Source organism: Coenobita brevimanus, chromosome 38, assembly GCF_032717465.1.
Source record: "Coenobita brevimanus isolate Jiangsu-jjx chromosome 38, ASM3271746v2, whole genome shotgun sequence".
Taxonomy (NCBI): Eukaryota; Metazoa; Arthropoda; class Malacostraca; order Decapoda; family Coenobitidae; genus Coenobita; species Coenobita brevimanus.
In genome coordinates this window covers 19935545-19954534 of record NC_136991.1, presented here as the reverse complement: position 1 = coordinate 19954534, position 18990 = coordinate 19935545, and positions in this window count along the sequence as shown.

The window sequence follows — 18990 nt, the reverse complement described above, 5'->3', positions numbered from 1 at the left end:
ATGGCTCTAGTTACCCATCCTGCCTTACTACTAGAAGATCTTTGCAATAAAGAAACAGACATGTTGACGGAGTTCTAATTTAATAATTTAATTATGAATTCCAACCACAAATTTACCTCAACTTAGTAATGATTTGATTATTTTAAATTTTGAAGAGGGTAGGGATTAAGTCCTCATTGTGCTAATTATCCCCTCTCCCAATTTCGTAATATTCATTACAGCTCAGCTACTGCTTCATTTAAATTTGAGGAGTGTAGGGATTAGGTCTATAATTTCAACCTATCCCCCAGGGTTATTAAACCTCTAGGGTTCTATTTCATCCCCACACTCAATTGCCAAAACACCCATATTCCCCGAGCTCAAAATTAATTACCTTAATACTCCATAGGCCCACCCATAGCTTGTACAGCATAGAACTCTCTTTTCTTATGTTCTACATAATTTATAAATTTCTGCAGAACCGCTTCCCTAGCATGACGGTTCTAATGTATGCCATCAGCTTTCAACACTGCTTGGAAGGGCTTGGCATTAAAATGTATGAAATCCCTTCCCTTCCTGATCCGTTGCAACGTTCGGTTTACAGCTGTGCTAAGTAATTTAAATGTTCCGTAACAAACTGGAGAGATATATGGCAGGTTCCTTGGCTCGAGGAGGGTTATGGCTACTGAGGATTTACAAGAGCCCTCTTTGGCTCCTACCACTGCTAAAATATTCTCCACTACTTCATTGATCTCCACGTCCTCATGGATGTCATTTCCTCCAAGGAACGACCGTACGATCATGCTCCCAGTCTAGTACGGCGTTCAGCCTTTCATCTTCAGAGAAAGAGCTTGCCTTTCCTCCCGGAGCTCTATAGACACGTACGTCCACGTCTTACACTTCAACCGAACGTGGTAATAAACTGTGTCCCACAAAAGCAACTTTAAACATTCAGCGCTTCGGCACACATCGGTTTTTCCTCGCTCGGTCGGGACACCAAAAATGTGAAAAATGTTTAATAGATCTAGTTAACAAATCGGGGCCTCCTTCTGGGCAACAAAATGTGAGAAATATTTTATGTATAAAAGTCGGTATCCCCTGCCGGGGCACCGCTATGTAAGAAATTTCTGGTATTTACTAATAAACAACTCGCAGGTCGTTACTCATCTATAAAGTTGTTCTTAAGTAAATCAAACAAGTCTCATAGAGTTAAGCGAAACGTAACTTAACCTTAACTCACCTATAATAACTATTTCTCTTCTATCTCATAGCTAAACCCCCCCTTGAATTAGCCAATTCGTAAGGGTTACTTAGCTAGTGAAGAGGGAGTGATCGTTAACCGATGACGATGAGGCTGCTTAGTGTAATTGCTTGAGCAAGCAAGCGTCCTTATGGTGCGTATATACAACCGGGTTAGCTTGAGAGTGACTAGCCACAGAGTGTTAACTCCACAAGGTCTGGGAGCAGAGTGTGGTGTGCGGCAGTTCTACCTCCCTCATAGAATGGTAGGTTGCCAACTTTTAATTATTTACAGTACTAAATACAGTTAAATTACATCTTGATCTTTACAGGGTAAATCTAACAAATTAATCTTAGTTTTACTTAAACTAAAGTTAGACCAAATATTCCCTATAACTGTGTAAATATCTTAATTCCACATCTGCTAAACAGGAGAATCTTTCCCTTCTTGCCACGTCATCTAACGCGCAGACCCAGTTTAGGTCAGTGGAAAATACCACATAATTACATGTATTTACAATGTTTAGTTGTCCACGGGGGTTAAATGCAGTAGCATTTAATTCATCAATAACAAGAATTATTAAAGAGAACGTAATTTCTGGATTATTAAATCCTCTTGAACAATTAACAAGTCTCAATTTTTCAGGGATAACTATGATGAAAATAGAGAGCGCAACTGCTCTGGGGGAAAATATTTCCCACAGGTTTGGGGCCGGCGGAAAATGATACGTTGTATCATGTAATATGACCCTTGGCCATGAGTTCCCTCCATAGTTTTCGAGAACCCTGTGCTGCGGCTCTTCTAGGTCGCGCCTCTTAACCCGTTTGTTCTTCACCATCCTCTGGATCCGGAGTGGCTGCTAACTCAAGGGTACTAGTTTATCAATAGTTTTGTTACTGGTATGTCCCCTGCATTTTATTTTTACGAGTCTCAGCACCCCTTCAGAATCTGGGTGTGTGGAGATCACTTTAGCTAATGGCCACTGGGATCTTGGCTGTTCAGTCTTCACTAAGATCACATCTCCTATATTAATAACTGATTTGTTGTTGGCAGCTTGGGCTCCATAAAACCTCTCGCGTAGGCTCAAAAGATACTCTTCGCTCCAATGTCTATTCCAAGTATCCAGCACCCTTTTCAGACGTTGATATCCCTCTCGCAGATGTTGTCCTAAATCATTATTTTCTATGTTAGGATCATCAACTTCTTCCTGGATATCCACACAAGGCATCGGATGAAGATTCCTGCCATATAACATGTGAGCCGGTGTTAAGGCCTCTAGCGAGTCACTAGTGTCATCTTGATAAGTCAAGGGTCTATTATTAATCCTGGTTTCAATATCAGTTATTACTGTTCTTAAATCTTCTCTCGTGATCTTAGTTCTATGTAATGTTTTCCTCAGGCAGTTCTTGACAATACCAATCATTCTTTCGGTAAATCCATTTTGCCATGGAGCTCTTGGAGCTGTGAACTGCCAAATACTATTTCGGATTCCCAGAGCCGACTTAACCTTTGGGTCGTTCATTATGTTCAACAGTAAAGGTGCTGCTCCAACGAAATTAGTTCCGTTGTCGCTTATTAACTTGCCAGACAAGACGTTCTAGCGGCAAATCTGCGAAAGACATTGAGGAATGTCTCTGAGCTTAGGTCTTCCGCTAATTCTAGATGGACTGCCCTTGTGTAGGCACAAGTAAATAAACATTTGTAAACTTTATGGGGAGTTTCCTCATCCGTAACAGTTATAGCCCCGGTGTAGTCCACTCCTGTTATATGGAAGGGCCGACTTATGTTCACCCTATCCTTCGGTAGGGCTGGTGGTCTTGGGTAGATATGAGGTCGCTGCTCATACCTCCTACAAATGATGCAGTTTTTGAGATATTTTTTAATAACCTGTCTACCCTTAGGAATCCAGTACCTTTCCCGAATTTGGGCTAAGGTCTGCGGTACACCTCCATGGAGAGTGGAATCATGAGCTTCCTTTATAATAAGTTGTACAAAGCATCCACTCTTAGGTAATAAAATGGGATGTTTGGTTTGTATGGGCAAGTCAGCCTTTACCAATCGGCCTCGACATCTTGTCAGACCTTTTCCGTCTAAGAACAAGCCTAAATTCTTCATCAGCTTATTCCCTTTTCCAGTGTCTTGGCCTAAAAGTTTGTATTTTTCCCCGCAGGAATTTCTTTGTACTCTTTTCAGCCAGTAGTCTAGGGGATCTAATTTCTGAAATCCCAACTTCTTATTCAGAAATTCAACAACCAATTTAGTAGTATTTAGAAGTTGTCTTATTGACGAGAATCGGCTGATGGCAATTACTTCTGGCTCAAGTACAATAGGATCCAAGTTCACTTCACTAATCTCAGCAATACTGTACTGTTTCTGTTCAGGCCAATCCTTAGTGAGTAACCATTTAGGACCTTTAAACCACAAATTATCTTTGATCACTCTCTTTACGGTCGAACCTCTCGAGAGCAGATCAGCTGGATTTTGTTTGGAGGACACATGCATGAAATTAAATTTGGAAGACAGCCATTTAATAGTCTTCACTCTATTACGGACGAAAGGAATTTTGCTGTCTTCCTTCCCTATCCAGTAAAGACAAATCTCACTGTCAGTCCATATGTAAATATCCTCGAACTGAGTATCAAGAGTTGTGGTTATATACCTGGCCAATTTAGTTCCTACTTCTATGGAAGCCAATTCCATTTGAGGTAGGGTTTTTTCTTTAATTGGCGCAACTCTGGCCTTGGACATAATTATCTTACTATCCTCTCCTGTTGCGCATTAAGCTACTGCTCCATAGGCCTTTTGAGAAGCATCACAAAATATGTGTAAGTGCGACTTCTCATTACTGTTTATTTTCCTGGGAATGCATATGCTTGATGTAGTTTCAAACTCCTTTCTAATCTGTTCCCATTGTTCCACATATGTCTCACCTAATTTAGTGTCCCAGTCTAACTTTTCTCGCCAAGCCTCCTGTACTAAACATTTGCCCCTAATAACTATAGGACTGACAAATCCTAATAGGTCAAATAGCTTGGAAACCTGACTTAACAAGGACTTCTTGGTGAGAGTGACATCAGAGAACTTATTTGGTTTCAAACTTATTACATCAGATGTTGTATCCCAGTTAAGACCTAACACATTTTGAAATTTGGGAATGTGAGAATCAGGATAGTCCTCTTGTATTTTATTCCTCAAAAGCGGTGAGTTTGTATTCCAGCTCTGTAACGGCAAATTTGCCTTCCCACATTCGGAATTGGCTACTTCATAAACCTTCAAAGCTTCCGATTCTGTATCAGCAACACCATGCAAATTATCCATATAAAAAGCCTGCCCTATTTCGGGACATTTGGCATTATCAAAATGATGCTTTAAAGTGTTGCAAAGTAGGAAAGGACTAGCACAAGAGCCAAAGAGCACCGATCGGAAACTGCAAGTTTTCAATGGACTATCCTCATTTTGAGGATCATGAGGCCAGAGGAATTTTGTAAATATCCGAACCTCCTCTCTCAGTCCTATTCTGAGAAAAGCCTTACTAATGTCTCCTGTGTAAGCATAAGGTTTCTCTCTAATTCTTAGTAACACATTCCCTAACTTCTCTGTTAGTGTAGGTCCATAGTATAGGCAATCGTTCAAGCTAGCTGATCCCTTGGACGCTTTACTACTACAGTTGAATACTATCCTTATGGGAGTAGTTACTGAATCCTTGCTTACAGCATGATGTGGTAAGTAGTGTCCTTCTTTGTGGTTAACAGGGTATTCTACCTCTTCTATAAATTTATTCTTCAATTGATCCTTTATAATATTATCATATAAGGTCAGATGTTCTGGTTTGTCTCTCAACTTTTTTAGAAGAGAATTTAACTGAGGTTTAGCTGCTTGGTAATTTGTTGGTAACTCTGAATGGTTTAGTTTCCATGGTAATCCTACCCAATACTGTCCATCCTTAAATACCACAGACTGATTATACAAGTCCAATGTTATTTTATTTTCAGGGGTTGGTTCCTCAGAGTGTATTCCTACACTGTCTAGGTCCCACAGTTTGTGTACAGGTTCAATATTTTCATCCAAGAAGTCATTTATCTGAGTAGGTTCTAATTCTGCACCTATTCTAGCCACCATCAATGACTGTGAGGGTAACAAACACTGAGTCTACTAGTTTGGCCTCTCCTTAAATTTAACTTGTTTTGGAAAAGGCAGCTGACCCATAATAAGGTTACCTCCTGGACTCTTGAACAACTGTACCTTATTCCTTTCGAAAGTCCTATATAGGAATCTTCCATAATAATCAGAACCACTTATCATTTTTATGGGACCTACAGTATCTGATTCCACACTCCGTTTAGCCAACTTTATCCTTGAGCTTTGTAGATGATCAGAGGTTTCCTTGAATCCCTTTATGTATATACTTGTCTCCATAGTATCAAGCACAGCTGCTGTTATACGGCATTTATACCTGCCTAATTGTATTACAGGTCTAACTAAATCAAAAGAACGAGCTTTCTTAGTTGTTAAGAATCCTCTAATGGCTAGATTTACCTTGCCGATAACTGGTAACTTTAATTTCTCCACAATGTCTGCAGAAATGAAATTTTTCTGAGCACCCGTATCAAACGGGGTACATACTAATTGGTTTCTATTCTCAAACAATACTTTCACATCTGCTATTGGTACCGCAGCTATCATTACTAATGGAGCATTCCCTTTTGCAATTGTCATATTGACGCTTGCACGTTTAGGAACCTCAATTTTCATCCTAGGGCATAAAGCACTATGATGATGATCTTTTTTGCATTTTAAGCAAAGATTTAATTTAGTCTTACAGTCCGCGGCAGTATGTTCGGAGTTCATACAGATTATACAACACCCCAGTTCCTGAAGCTTCCCTACTCTAGAAGCATAATTAGGGTGCTGTTGACAAGATATACTGGAATGTCGCTCACCACAAAATACACAAACTTTCCTGTCTTTTACCATGGAAGGTTTTACTTAATATCCTCTGCATGTCTATTCCTTATCTTTAATACTTTTCTTTGTGGAGCTAAGGAAAGTACCTATCTCTTCTTTAGGCACATACTTAATCTTCTCTGACTTAACTTTCCCAACCAGTTGGTTATTGGGTTTTTTCTTTACTTCAGTCTTCTGTTTGACCTCAGTGGTGTTTAATGTTCCCTGGAAATGTTTACAGAGTTGCATCAAGCCTTCCTCAATCTCTTCACAGGAGAAATTATCCTTCTGGTACCTACCATACAAAGCATCCTTGGTTTTCGGTGGTAGCTTTAAGGACACAATTCTTGAAAGCACCCAATCTGATGTCTTAATATCTTCGTAAGTACCTAAGGCCCTTAATTTACAACTTATTGCAATTCTAAAATTTTGCAAGGACTCAGAATCGTGCCTAGGCGTGGGTAATTCTATTAGAGCCCTCAATAATTGATTTATAACTTGCTCCCTGTCTTCGTAATTTTGTCTGAGGATCGTCCAAGCCACCTCATAATTATTTTCTTCTACAGGTAATTCTTTTATCAGTTGATATGGCGTTCCTTTGATCTGTCCTAACAAATACGTAAGTTTGGTGACTTTAGGGAGATCTGTTCTATCGTGTACCAAATATTTGAACTGATCCCAAAAGGATTTCCAGTTCTGCTCCCCATCAAACTTCGGAAGCGTTATTTGTGGTAACACAGCTCTACTCTGCTGTGCCACGACTTGTGTTTCCGCGGCAGTGTCAGCTAATTTTGACTCTTAGTGTCCTTACTACAGTTAAGTATTCTTCTAATTTGTTTTCAAACTTCGTAATTTCTGACTCTAAGAGTTCCTTCTTGTCAGCCTTTACTATAGCCGCTTCTAAAGTTAAGTAACTCTCTTCGTACTTATTCCATCGATCTTTCAGGATATTTAGGAGCCTATTTATTCTCTCCTTGGACAGAGGTACTTGGTCCAACGACTGGTTACAATCGTTTATGGCTCTAGTTACCCATCCTGCCTTACTACTAGAAGATCTTTGCAATAAAGAAACAGACATGTTGACGGAGTTCTAATTTAATAATTTAATTATGAATTCCAACCACAAATTTACCTCAACTTAGTAATGATTTGATTATTTTAAATTTTGAAGAGGGTAGGGATTAAGTCCTCATTGTGCAAATTATCCCCTCTCCCAATTTCGTAATATTCATTACAGCTCAGCTACTGCTTCATTTAATTTTGAGGAGTGTAGGGATTAGGTCTATAATTTCAACCTATCCCCCAGGGTTATTAAACCTCTAGGGTTCTATTTCATCCCCACACTCAATTGCCAAAACACCCATATTCCCCGAGCTCAGAATTAATTACCTTAATACTCCATAGGCCCACCCATAGCTTGTACAGCATAGAACTCTCTTTTCTTATGTTCTACATAATTTATAAATTTCTGCAGAACCGCTTCCCTAGCATGACGGTTCTAATGTATGCCATCAGCTTTCAACACTGCTTGGAAGGGCTTGGCATTAAAATGTATGAAATCCCTTCCCTTCCTGATCCGTTGCAACGTTCGGTTTACAGCTGTGCTAAGTAATTTAAATGTTCCGTAACAAACTGGAGAGATATATGGCAGGTTCCTTGGCTCGAGGAGGGTTATGGCTATTGAGGATTTACAAGAGCCCTCTATGGCTCCTACCACTGCTAAAATATTCTCCACTACTTCATTGATCTCCACGTCCTCATGGATATCATTTCCTCCAAGGAACGACCGTACGATCATGCTCCCAGTCTAGTACGGCATTCAGCCTTTCATCTTCAGAGAAAGAGCTTGCCTTTCCTCCCGGAGCTCTATAGACACGTACGTCCACGTCTTACACTTCAACCGAACGTGGTAATAAACTGTGTCCCACAAAAGCAACTTTAAACATTCAGCGCTTCGGCACACATCGGTTTTCCTCGCTCGGTCGGGACACCAAAAATGTGAAAAATGTTTAATAGATCTAGTAAACAAATCGGGGCCTCCTTCTGGGCACCAAAATGTGAGAAATATTTTATGTATAAAAGTCGGTATCCCTGCCGGGGCACCGCTATGTAAGAAATTTCTGGTATTTACTAATAAACAACTCGCAGGTCGTTACTCATCTATAAAGTTGTTCTTAAGTAAATCAAACAAGTCTCATAGAGTTAAGCGAAACGTAACTTAACCTTAACTCACCTATAATAACTATTTCTCTTCTATCTCATAGCTAAACCCCCCCTTGAATTAGCCAATTCGTAAGGGTTACTTAGCTACTGAAGAGGGAGTGATCGTTAACCGATGACGATGAGGCTGCTTAGTGTAATTGCTTGAGCAAGCAAGCGTCCTTATGGTGCGTATATACAACCGGGTTAGCTTGAGAGTGACTAGCCACAGAGTGTTAACTCCACAAGGTCTGGGAGCAGAGTGTGGTGTGCGGCAGTTCTACCTCCCTCATAGAATGGTAGGTTGCCAACTTTTAATTATTTACAGTACTAAATACAGTTAAATTACATCTTGATCTGTACAGGGTAAATCTAACAAATTAATCTTAGTTTTACTTAAACTAAAGTTAGACCAAATATTCCCTTTAACTGTGTAAACATCTTAATTCCACATCTGCTAAACAGGAGAATCTTTCCCTTCTTGCCACGTCATCTAACGCGCAGACCCAGTTTAGGTCAGTGGAAAATACCACATAATTACATGTATTTACAATGTATAGTTGTCCACGGGGGTTAAATGCAGTAGCATTTAATTCATCAATAACAAGAATTATTAAAGAGAACGTAATTTCTGGATTATTAAATCCTCTTGAACAATTAACAACAGTCTCAATTTTTCAGGGATAACTATGATGAAAATAGAGAGCGCAACTGCTCTGGGGGAAAATATTTCCCACAGGTTTGGGGCCGGCGGAAAATGATACATTTTATCATGTAATATGACCCTTGGCCATGAGTTCCCTCCATAGTTCTCGAGAACCCTGTGCTGCGGCCCTTCTAGGTCGCGCCTCTTAACCCGTTTGATCTTCACCATCCTCTGGATCCGGAGTGGCTGCTAACTCAAGGGGTACCAGTTTATCAATAGTTTTGATACTGGTATGTCCCCTGCATTTTATTTTTACGAGTCTCAGCACCCCTTCAGAATCTGTGTGTGTGGAGATCACTTTAGCTAATGGCCACTGGGATCTTGGCTGTTCAGTCTTCACTAAGACCACATTTCCTATGTTAATAACTGATTTGTTGTTGGCAGCTTGGGCTCCATAAAACCTCTCGCGTAGGCTCAAAAGATACTCTTCGCTCCAATGTCTATTCCAAGTATCCAGCACCATTTTCAGACGTTGATATCCCTCTCGCAGATGTTGTCCTAAATCATTATTTTCTATGTTAGGATCATCAACTTCTTCCTGGATATCCACACAAGGCATCGGATGAAGCTTCCTGCCATATAACATGTGAGCCGGTGTTAAGGCCTCTAGTGAGTTGCTAGTGTCATCTTGATAAGTCAAGGGTCTATTATTAATCCTGGTTTCAATTTCAGTTATTACTGTTCTTAAATCTTCTCTCGTGATCTTAGTTCTATGTAAAGTTTTCCTCAGGCAGTTCTTGACAATACCAATCATTCTTTCGGTAAATCCATTTTGCCATGGAGCTCTTGGAGCTGTGAACTGCCAAATACTATTTCGGATTCCCAGAGCCGACTTAACCTTTGGGTCGTTCATTATGTTCAACAGTAAAGGTGCTGCTCGAACGAAATTAGTTCCGCTGTCGCTTATTAACTTGCCAGGACAAGACGTTCTAGCGGCAAATCTGCGAAAGACATTGAGGAATGTCTCTGAGCTTAGGTCTTCCGCTAATTCTAGATGGACTGCCCTTGTGTAGGCACAAGTAAATAAACAATTGTAAACTTTATGGGGAGTTTCCTCATCCGTAACAGTTATAGCCCCGGTGTAGTCCACTCCTGTTATATGGAAGGGCCGACTTATGTTCACCCTATCCTTCGGTAGGGCTGGTGGTCTTGGGTAGATATAAGGTCGCTGCTCATACCTCCTACAAATGATGCAGTTTTTGAGATATTTTTTAATAACCTGTCTACCCTTAGGAATCCAGTACCTTTCCCGAATTTGGGCTAAGGTCTGCGGTACACCTCCATGGAGAGTGAAATCATGAGCTTCCTTTATAATAAGTTGTACAAAGCATCCACTCTTAGGTAATAAAATGGGATGTTTGGTTTGTATGGAGCAAGTCAGCCTTTACCAATCGGCCTCGACATCTTGTCAGACCTTTTCCGTCTAAGAACAAGCCTAAATTCTTCATCAGCTTATTCCCTTTTCCAGTGTCTTGGCCTAAAAGTTTGTATTTTTCCCCGCAGGAATTTCTTTGTACTCTTTTCAGCCAGTATTCTAGGGGATCTAATTTCTGAAACCCCAACTTCTTATTCAGAAATTCACCAACCAATTTAGTAGTATTTAGAAGTTGTCTTATTGGCGAGAATCGGCGGATGGCAATTACTTCTGGCTCAGGTACAACAGGATCCAAGTTCACTTCACTAATCTCAGCAATACTGTACTGTTTCTGTTCAGGCCAATCCTTAGTGAGTAACCATTTAGGACCTTTAAACCACAAATTATCTTTGATCACTCTCTTTACGGTCGAACCTCTCGAGAGCAGATCAGCTGGATTTTGTTTGGAGCACACATGCATGAAATTAAATTTGGAAGACAGCCCTTTAATAGTCTTCACTCTATTACGGACGAAAGGAATTTTGCTGTCTTCCTTCCCTATCCAGTAAAGACAAATCTCACTGTCAGTCCATATGTAAATATCCTCGAACTGAGTATCAAGAGTTGTGGTTATATACCTGGCCAATTTAGTTCCTACTTAAATGGAAGCCAATTCCATTTGAGGTAGGGTTTTTTCTTTAATTGGCGCAACTCTGGCCTTGGACATAATTATCTTACTATCCTCTCCTGTTGCGCATTAAGCTACTGCTCCATAGGCCTTTTGAGAAGCATCACAAAATATGTGTAAGTGCGACTTCTCACTACTGTTTATTTTCCTGGGAATGCATATGCTTGATGTAGTTTCAAACTCCTTTCTAATCTGTTCCCATTGTTCCACATATGTCTCACCTAATTTAGTGTCCCAGTCTAACTTTTCTCGCCAAGCCTCCTGTACTAAACATTTGCCCCTAATAACTATAGGACTGACAAATCCTAATAGGTCAAATAGCTTGGAAACCTGACTTAACAAGGACTTCTTGGTGAGAGTGACATCAGAGAACTTATTTGGTTTCAAACTTATTACATCAGATGTTGTATCCCAGTTAAGACCTAACACATTTTGAAATTTGGGAATGTGAGAATCAGGATAGTCCTCTTGTATTTTATTCCTCAAAAGCGGTGAGTTTGTATTCCAGCTCTGTAACGGCAAATTTGCCTTCCCACATTCGGAATTGGCTACTTCATAAACCTTCAAAGCTTCCGATTCTGTATGAGCAACACCATGCAAATTATCCATATAATAAGCCTGCCCTATTTCGGGACATTTGGCATTATCAAAATGATGCTTTAAAGTGTTGCAAAGTAGGAAAGGACTAGCACAAGAGCCAAAGAGCACCGATCGGAAACAGTAAGTTTTCAATGGACTATCCTCATTTTGAGGATCATGAGGCCAGAGGAATTTTGTAAATATTCGATCCTCCTCTCTCAGTCCTATTCTGAGAAAAGCCTTACTAATGTCTGCTGTGTAAGCATAAGGTTTCTCTCTAAATCTTAGTAACACATTCCCTAACTTCTCTGTTAGTGTAGGTCCAGAGTATAGGCAATCGTTCAAGCTAGCTGATCCCTTGGACGCTTTACTACTACAGTTGAATACTATCCTTATGGGAGTAGTTACTGAATCCTTGCTTACAGCATGATGTGGTAAGTAGTGTCCTTCTTTGTGGTTAACAGGGTATTCTACCTCTTCTATAAATTTATTCTTCAATTGATCCTTTATAATATTATCATATAAGGTCAGATGTTCTGGTTTGTCTCTCAACTTTTTTAGAAGAGAATTTAACTGAGGTTTAGCTGCTTGGTAATTTGTTGGTAACTCTGAATGGTTTAGTTTCCATGGTAATCCTACCCAATACTGTCCATCCTTAAATACCACAGACTGATTATACAAGTCCAATGTTATTTTATTTTCGGGGTTGGTTCCTCAGAGTGTGTTCCTACACTGTCTAGGTCCCACAGTTTGTGTACAGGTTCAATATTTTCATACAAGAAGTCATTTATCTGAGTAGGTTCTAATTCTGCACCTATTCTAGCCACCATCAATGACTGTGAGTGGATAACAAACACTGAGTCTACTAGTTTGGCCTCTCCTTAAATTTAACTTGTTTTGGAAAAGGCAGCTGACCCATAATAAGGTTACCTCCTGGACTCTTGAACAACTGTACCTTATTCCTTTCGAAAGTCCTATATAGGAATCTTCCATAATAATCAGAACCACTTATCATTTTTATGGGACCTACAGTATCTGATTCCACACTCCGTTTAGCCAACTTTATCCCTGAGCTTTGTAGATGATCAGAGGTTTCCTTGAATCCCTTTATGTATATACTTGTCTCCATAGTATCAAGCACAGCTGCTGTTATACGGCATTTATACCTGCCTAATTGTATTTCAGGTCTAACTAAATCAAAAGAATGAGCTTTCTTAGTTGTTAAGAATCCTCTAATGGCTAGATTTACCTTGCCGATAACTGGTAACTTTAATTTCTCCACAATGTCTGCAGAAATGAAAGTTTTCTGAGCACCCGTATCAAACGGGGTACATACTAATTGGTTTCTATTCTCAAACAATACTTTCACATCTGCTATTGGTACCGCAGCTATCATTACTAATGGAGCATTCCCTTTTGCAATTGTCATATTGACGCTTGCACGTTTAGGAACCTCAATTTTCATCCTAGGGCATAAAGCACTATGATGATGATCTTTGCATTTTAAGCAAAGATTTTTAATTTAGTCTTACAGTCCGCGGCAGTATGTTCGGAGTTCATACAGATTATACAACACCCCAGTTCCTGAAGCTTCCCTACTCTAGAAGCATAATTAGGGTGCTGTTGACAAGATATACTGGAATGTCGCTCACCACAAAATACACAAACTTTCCTGTCTTTTACCATGGAAGGTTTTACTTAATATCCTCTGCATGTCTATTCCTTATCTTTAATACTTTTCTTTGTGGAGCTAAGGAAAGTACCTATCTCTTCTTTAGGCACATACTTAATCTTCTCTGACTTAACTTTCCCAACCAGTTGGTTATTGGGTTTTTCTTTACTTCAGTCTTCTGTTTGACCTCAGTGGTGTTTAATGTTCCCTGGAAATGTTTACAGAGTTGCATCAAGCCTTCCTCAATCTCTTCACAGGAGAAATTATCCTTCTGGTACCTACCATACAAAGCATCCTTGGTTTTCGGTGGTAGCTTTAAGGACACAATTCTTGAAAGCACCCAATCTGATGTCTTAATATCTTCGTAAGTACCTAAGGCCCTTAATTTACAACTTATTGCAATTCTAAAATTTTGCAAGGACTCAGAATCGTGCCTAGGCGTGGGTAATTCTATTAGAGCCCTCAATAATTGATTTCTAACTTGCTCCCTGTCTTCGTAATTTTGTCTGAGGATCGTCCAAGCCACCTCATAATTATTATCTTCTACAGGTAATTCTTTTATCAGTTGATATGGCGTTCCTTTGACCTGTCCTAACAAATACGTAAGTTTGGTGACTTTAGGGAGATCTGTTCTATCGTGTACCGAATATTTGAACTGATCCCAAAAGGATTTCCAGTTCTGCTCCCCATCAAACTTCGGAAGCGTTATTTGTGGTAACACAGCTCTACTCTGCTGTGCCACGACTTGTGTTTCCGCGGCAGTGTCAGCTAATTTTGACTCTTAGTGTCCTTACTACAGTTAAGTATTCTTCTAATTTGTTTTCAAACTTCGTAATTTCTGACTCTAAGAGTTCCTTCTTGTCAGCCTTTACTATAGCCGCTTCTAAAGTTAAGTAACTCTCTTCGTACTTATTCCATCGATCTTTCAGGATATTTAGGAGCCTATTTATTCTCTCCTTGGACAGAGGTACTTGGTCCAACGACTGGTTACAATCGTTTATGGGTCTAGTTACCCATCCTGCCTTACTACTAGAAGATCTTTGCAATAAAGAAACAGACATGTTGACGGAGTTCTAATTTAATAATTTAATTATGAATTCCAACCACAAATTTACCTCAACTTAGTAATGATTTGATTATTTTAAATTTTGAGGAGGGTAGGGATTAAGTCCTCATTGTGCAAATTATCCCCTCTCCCAATTTCGTAATATTCATTACAGCTCAGCTACTGCTTCATTTAATTTTGAGGAGTGTAGGGATTAGGTCTATAATTTCAACCTATCCCCCAGGGTTATTAAACCTCTAGGGTTCTATTTCATCCCCACACTCAATTGCCAAAACACCCATATTCCCCGAGCTCAGAATTAATTACCTTAATACTCCATAGGCCCACCCATAGCTTGTACAGCATAGAACTCTCTTTTCTTATGTTCTACATAATTTATAAATTTCTGCAGAACCGCTTCCCTAGCATGACGGTTCTAATGTATGCCATCAGCTTTGAACACTGCTTGGAAGGGCTTGGCATTAAAATGTATGAAATCCCTTCCCTTCCTGATCCGTTGCAACGTTCGGTTTACAGCTGTGCTAAGTAATTTAAATGTTCCGTAACAAACTGGAGAGATATATGGCAGGTTCCTTGGCTCGAGGAGGGTTATGGCTATTGAGGATTTACAAGAGCCCTCTATGGCTCCTACCACTGCTAAAATATTCTCCACTACTTCATTGATCTCCACGTCCTCATGGATATCATTTCCTCCAAGGAACGACCGTACGATCATGCTCCCAGTCTAGTACGGCATTCAGCCTTTCATCTTCAGAGAAAGAGCTTGCCTTTCCTCCCGGAGCTCTATAGACACGTACGTCCACGTCTTACACTTCAACCGAACGTGGTAATAAACTGTGTCCCACAAAAGCAACTTTAAACATTCAGCGCTTCGGCACACATCGGTTTTCCTCGCTCGGTCGGGACACCAAAAATGTGAAAAATGTTTAATAGATCTAGTAAACAAATCGAGGCCTCCTTCTGGGCAACAAAATGTGAGAAATATTTTATGTATAAAAGTCGGTATCCCTGCCGGGGCACCGCTATGTAAGAAATTTCTGGTATTTACTAATAAACAACTCGCAGGTCGTTACTCATCTATAAAGTTGTTCTTAAGTAAATCAAACAAGTCTCATAGAGTTAAGCGAAACGTAACTTAACCTTAACTCACCTATAATAACTATTTCTCTTCTATCTCATAGCTAAACCCCCCCTTGAATTAGCCAATTCGTAAGGGTTACTTAGCTACTGAAGAGGGAGTGATCGTTAACCGATGACGATGAGGCTGCTTAGTGTAATTGCTTGAGCAAGCAAGCGTCCTTATGGTGCGTATATACAACCGGGTTAGCTTGAGAGTGACTAGCCACAGAGTGTTAACTCCACAAGGTCTGGGAGCAGAGTGTGGTGTGCGGCAGTTCTACCTCCCTCATAGAATGGTAGGTTGCCAACTTTTAATTATTTACAGTACTAAATACAGTTAAATTACATCTTGATCTGTACAGGGTAAATCTAACAAATTAATCATAGTTTTACTTAAACTAAAGTTAGACCAAATATTCCCTTTAACTGTGTAAATATCTTAATTCCACATCTGCTAAACAGGAGAATCTTTCCCTTCTTGCCACGTCATCTAACGCGCAGACCCAGTTTAGGTCAGTGGAAAATACCACATAATTACATGTATTTACAATGTATAGTTGTCCACGGGGGTTAAATGCAGTAGCATTTAATTCATCAATAACAAGAATTATTAAAGAGAACGTAATTTCTAGATTATTAAATCCACTTGAACAATTAACAACAGTCTCAATTTTTCAGGGATAACTATGATGAAAATAGAGAGCGCAACTGCTCTGGGGGAAAATATTTCCCACAGGTTTGGGGCCGGCGGAAAATGATACGTTTTATCATGTAATATGACCCTTGGCCATGAGTTCCCTCCATAGTTCTCGAGAACCCTGTGCTGCGGCCCTTCTAGGTAGCGCCTCTTAACCCGTTTGATCTTCACCATCCTCTGGATCCGGAGTGGCTGCTAACTCAAGGGGTACCAGTTTATCAATAGTTTTGATACTGGTATGTCCCCTGCATTTTATTTTTACGAGTCTCAGCACCCCTTCAGAATCTGTGTGTGTGGAGATCACTTTAGCTAATGGCCACTGGGATCTTGGCTGTTCAGTCTTCACTAAGACCACATTTCCTATGTTAATAACTGATTTGTTGTTGGCAGCTTGGGCTCCATAAAACCTCTCGCGTAGGCTCAAAAGATACTCTTCGCTCCAATGTCTATTCCAAGTATCCAGCACCATTTTCAGACGTTGATATCCCTCTCGCAGATGTTGTCCTAAATCATTATTTTCTATGTTAGGATCATCAACTTCTTCCAGGATATCCACACAAGGCATCGGATGAAGCTTCCTGCCATATAACATGTGAGCCGGTGTTAAGGCCTCTAGTGAGTCGCTAGTGTCATCTTGATAAGTCAAGGGTCTATTATTAATCCTGGTTTCAATTTCAGTTATTACTGTTCTTAAATCTTCTCTCGTGATCTTAGTTCTATGTAATGTTTTCCTCAGGCAGTTCTTGACAATACCAATCATTCTTTCGGTAAATCCATTTTGCCATGGAGCTCTTGGAGCTGTGAACTGCCAAATACTATTTCGGATTCCCAGAGCCGACTTAACCTTTGGGTCGTTCATTATGTTCAACAGTAAAGGTGCTGCTCGAACGAAATTAGTTCCGTTGTCGCTTATTAACTTGCCAGGACAAGACGTTCTAGCGGCAAATCTGCGAAAGACATTGAGGAATGTCTCTGAGCTTAGGTCTTCCGCTAATTCTAGATGGACTGCCCTTGTGTAGGCACAAGTAAATAAACAATTGTAAACTTTATGGGGAGTTTCCTCATCCGTAACAGTTATAGCCCCAGTGTAGTCCACTCCTGTTATATGGAAGGGCCGACTTATGTTCACCCTATCCTTCGGTAGGGCTGGTGGTCTTGGGTAGATATAAGGTCGCTGCTCATACCTCCTACAAATGATGCAGTTTTTGAGATATTTTTTAATAACCTGTCTACCCTTAGGAATCCAGTACCTTTCCCGAATTTGGGCTAAGGTCTGCGGTACACCTCCATGGAGAGTGGAATCATGGGCTTCCTTTATAATAAGTTGTACAAAGCATCCACTCTTAGGTAATAAAATGGGATGTTTGGTTTGTATGGGCAAGTCAGCCTTTACCAATCGGCCTCGACATCTTGTCAGACCTTTTCCGTCTAAGAACAAGCCTAAATTCTTCATCAGCTTATTCCCTTTTCCAGTGTCTTGGCCTAAAAGTTTGTATTTTTCCCCACAGGAATTTCTTTGTACTCTTTTCAGCCAGTATTCTAGGGGATCTAATTTCTGAAACCCCAACTTATTCAGAAATTCAACAACCAATTTAGTAGTATTTAGAAGTTGTCTTATTGGCGAGAATCGGCGGATGGCAATTACTTCTGGCTCAGGTACAATAGGATCCAAGTTCACTTCACTAATCTCAGCAATACTGTACTGTTTCTGTTCAGGCCAATCCTTAGTGAGTAACCATTTAGGACCTTTAAACCACAAATTATCTTTGATCACTCTCTTTACGGTCGAACCTCTCGAGAGCAGATCAGCTGGATTTTGTTTGGAGGACACATGCATGAAATTAAATTTGGAAGACAGCTCTTTAATAGTCTTTACTCTATTACGGACGAAAGGAATTTTGCTGTCTTCCTTCCCTATCCAGTAAAGACAAATCTCACTGTCAGTCCATATGTAAATATCCTCGAACTGAGTATCAAGAGTTGTGGTTATATACCTGGCCAATTTAGTTCCTACTTCTATGGAAGCCAATTCCATTTGAGGTAGGGTTTTTTCTTTAATTGGCGCAACTCTGGCCTTGGACATAATTATCTTACTATCCTCTCCTGTTGCGCATTAAGCTACTGCTCCATAGGCCTTTTGAGAAGCATCACAAAATATGTGTAAGTGCGACTTCTCATTACTGTTTATTTTCCTGGGAATGCATATGCTTGATGTAGTTTCAAACTCCTTTCTAATCTGTTCCCATTGTTCCACATATGTCTCACCTAATTTAGTGTCCCAGTCTAACTTTTCTCGCCAAGCCTCCTGTACTAAACATTTGCCCCTAATAACTATAGGACTGACAAATCCTAATAGGTCAAATAGCTTGGAAACCTGACTTAACAAGGACTTCTTGGTGAGAGTGACATCAGAGAACTTATTTGGTTTCAAACTTATTACATCAGATGTTGTATCCCAGTTAAGACCTAACACATTTTGAAATTTGGGAATGTGAGAATCAGGATAGTCCTCTTGTATTTTATTCCTCAAAAGCGGTGAGTTTGTATTCCAGCTCTGTAACGGCAAATTTGCCTTCCCACATTCGGAATTGGCTACTTCATAAACCTTCAAAGCTTCCGATTCTGTATCAGCAACACCATGCAAATTATCCATATAAAAAGCCTGCCCTATTTCGGGACATTTGGCATTATCAAAATGATGCTTTAAAGTGTTGCAAAGTAGGAAAGGACTAGCACAAGAGCCAAAG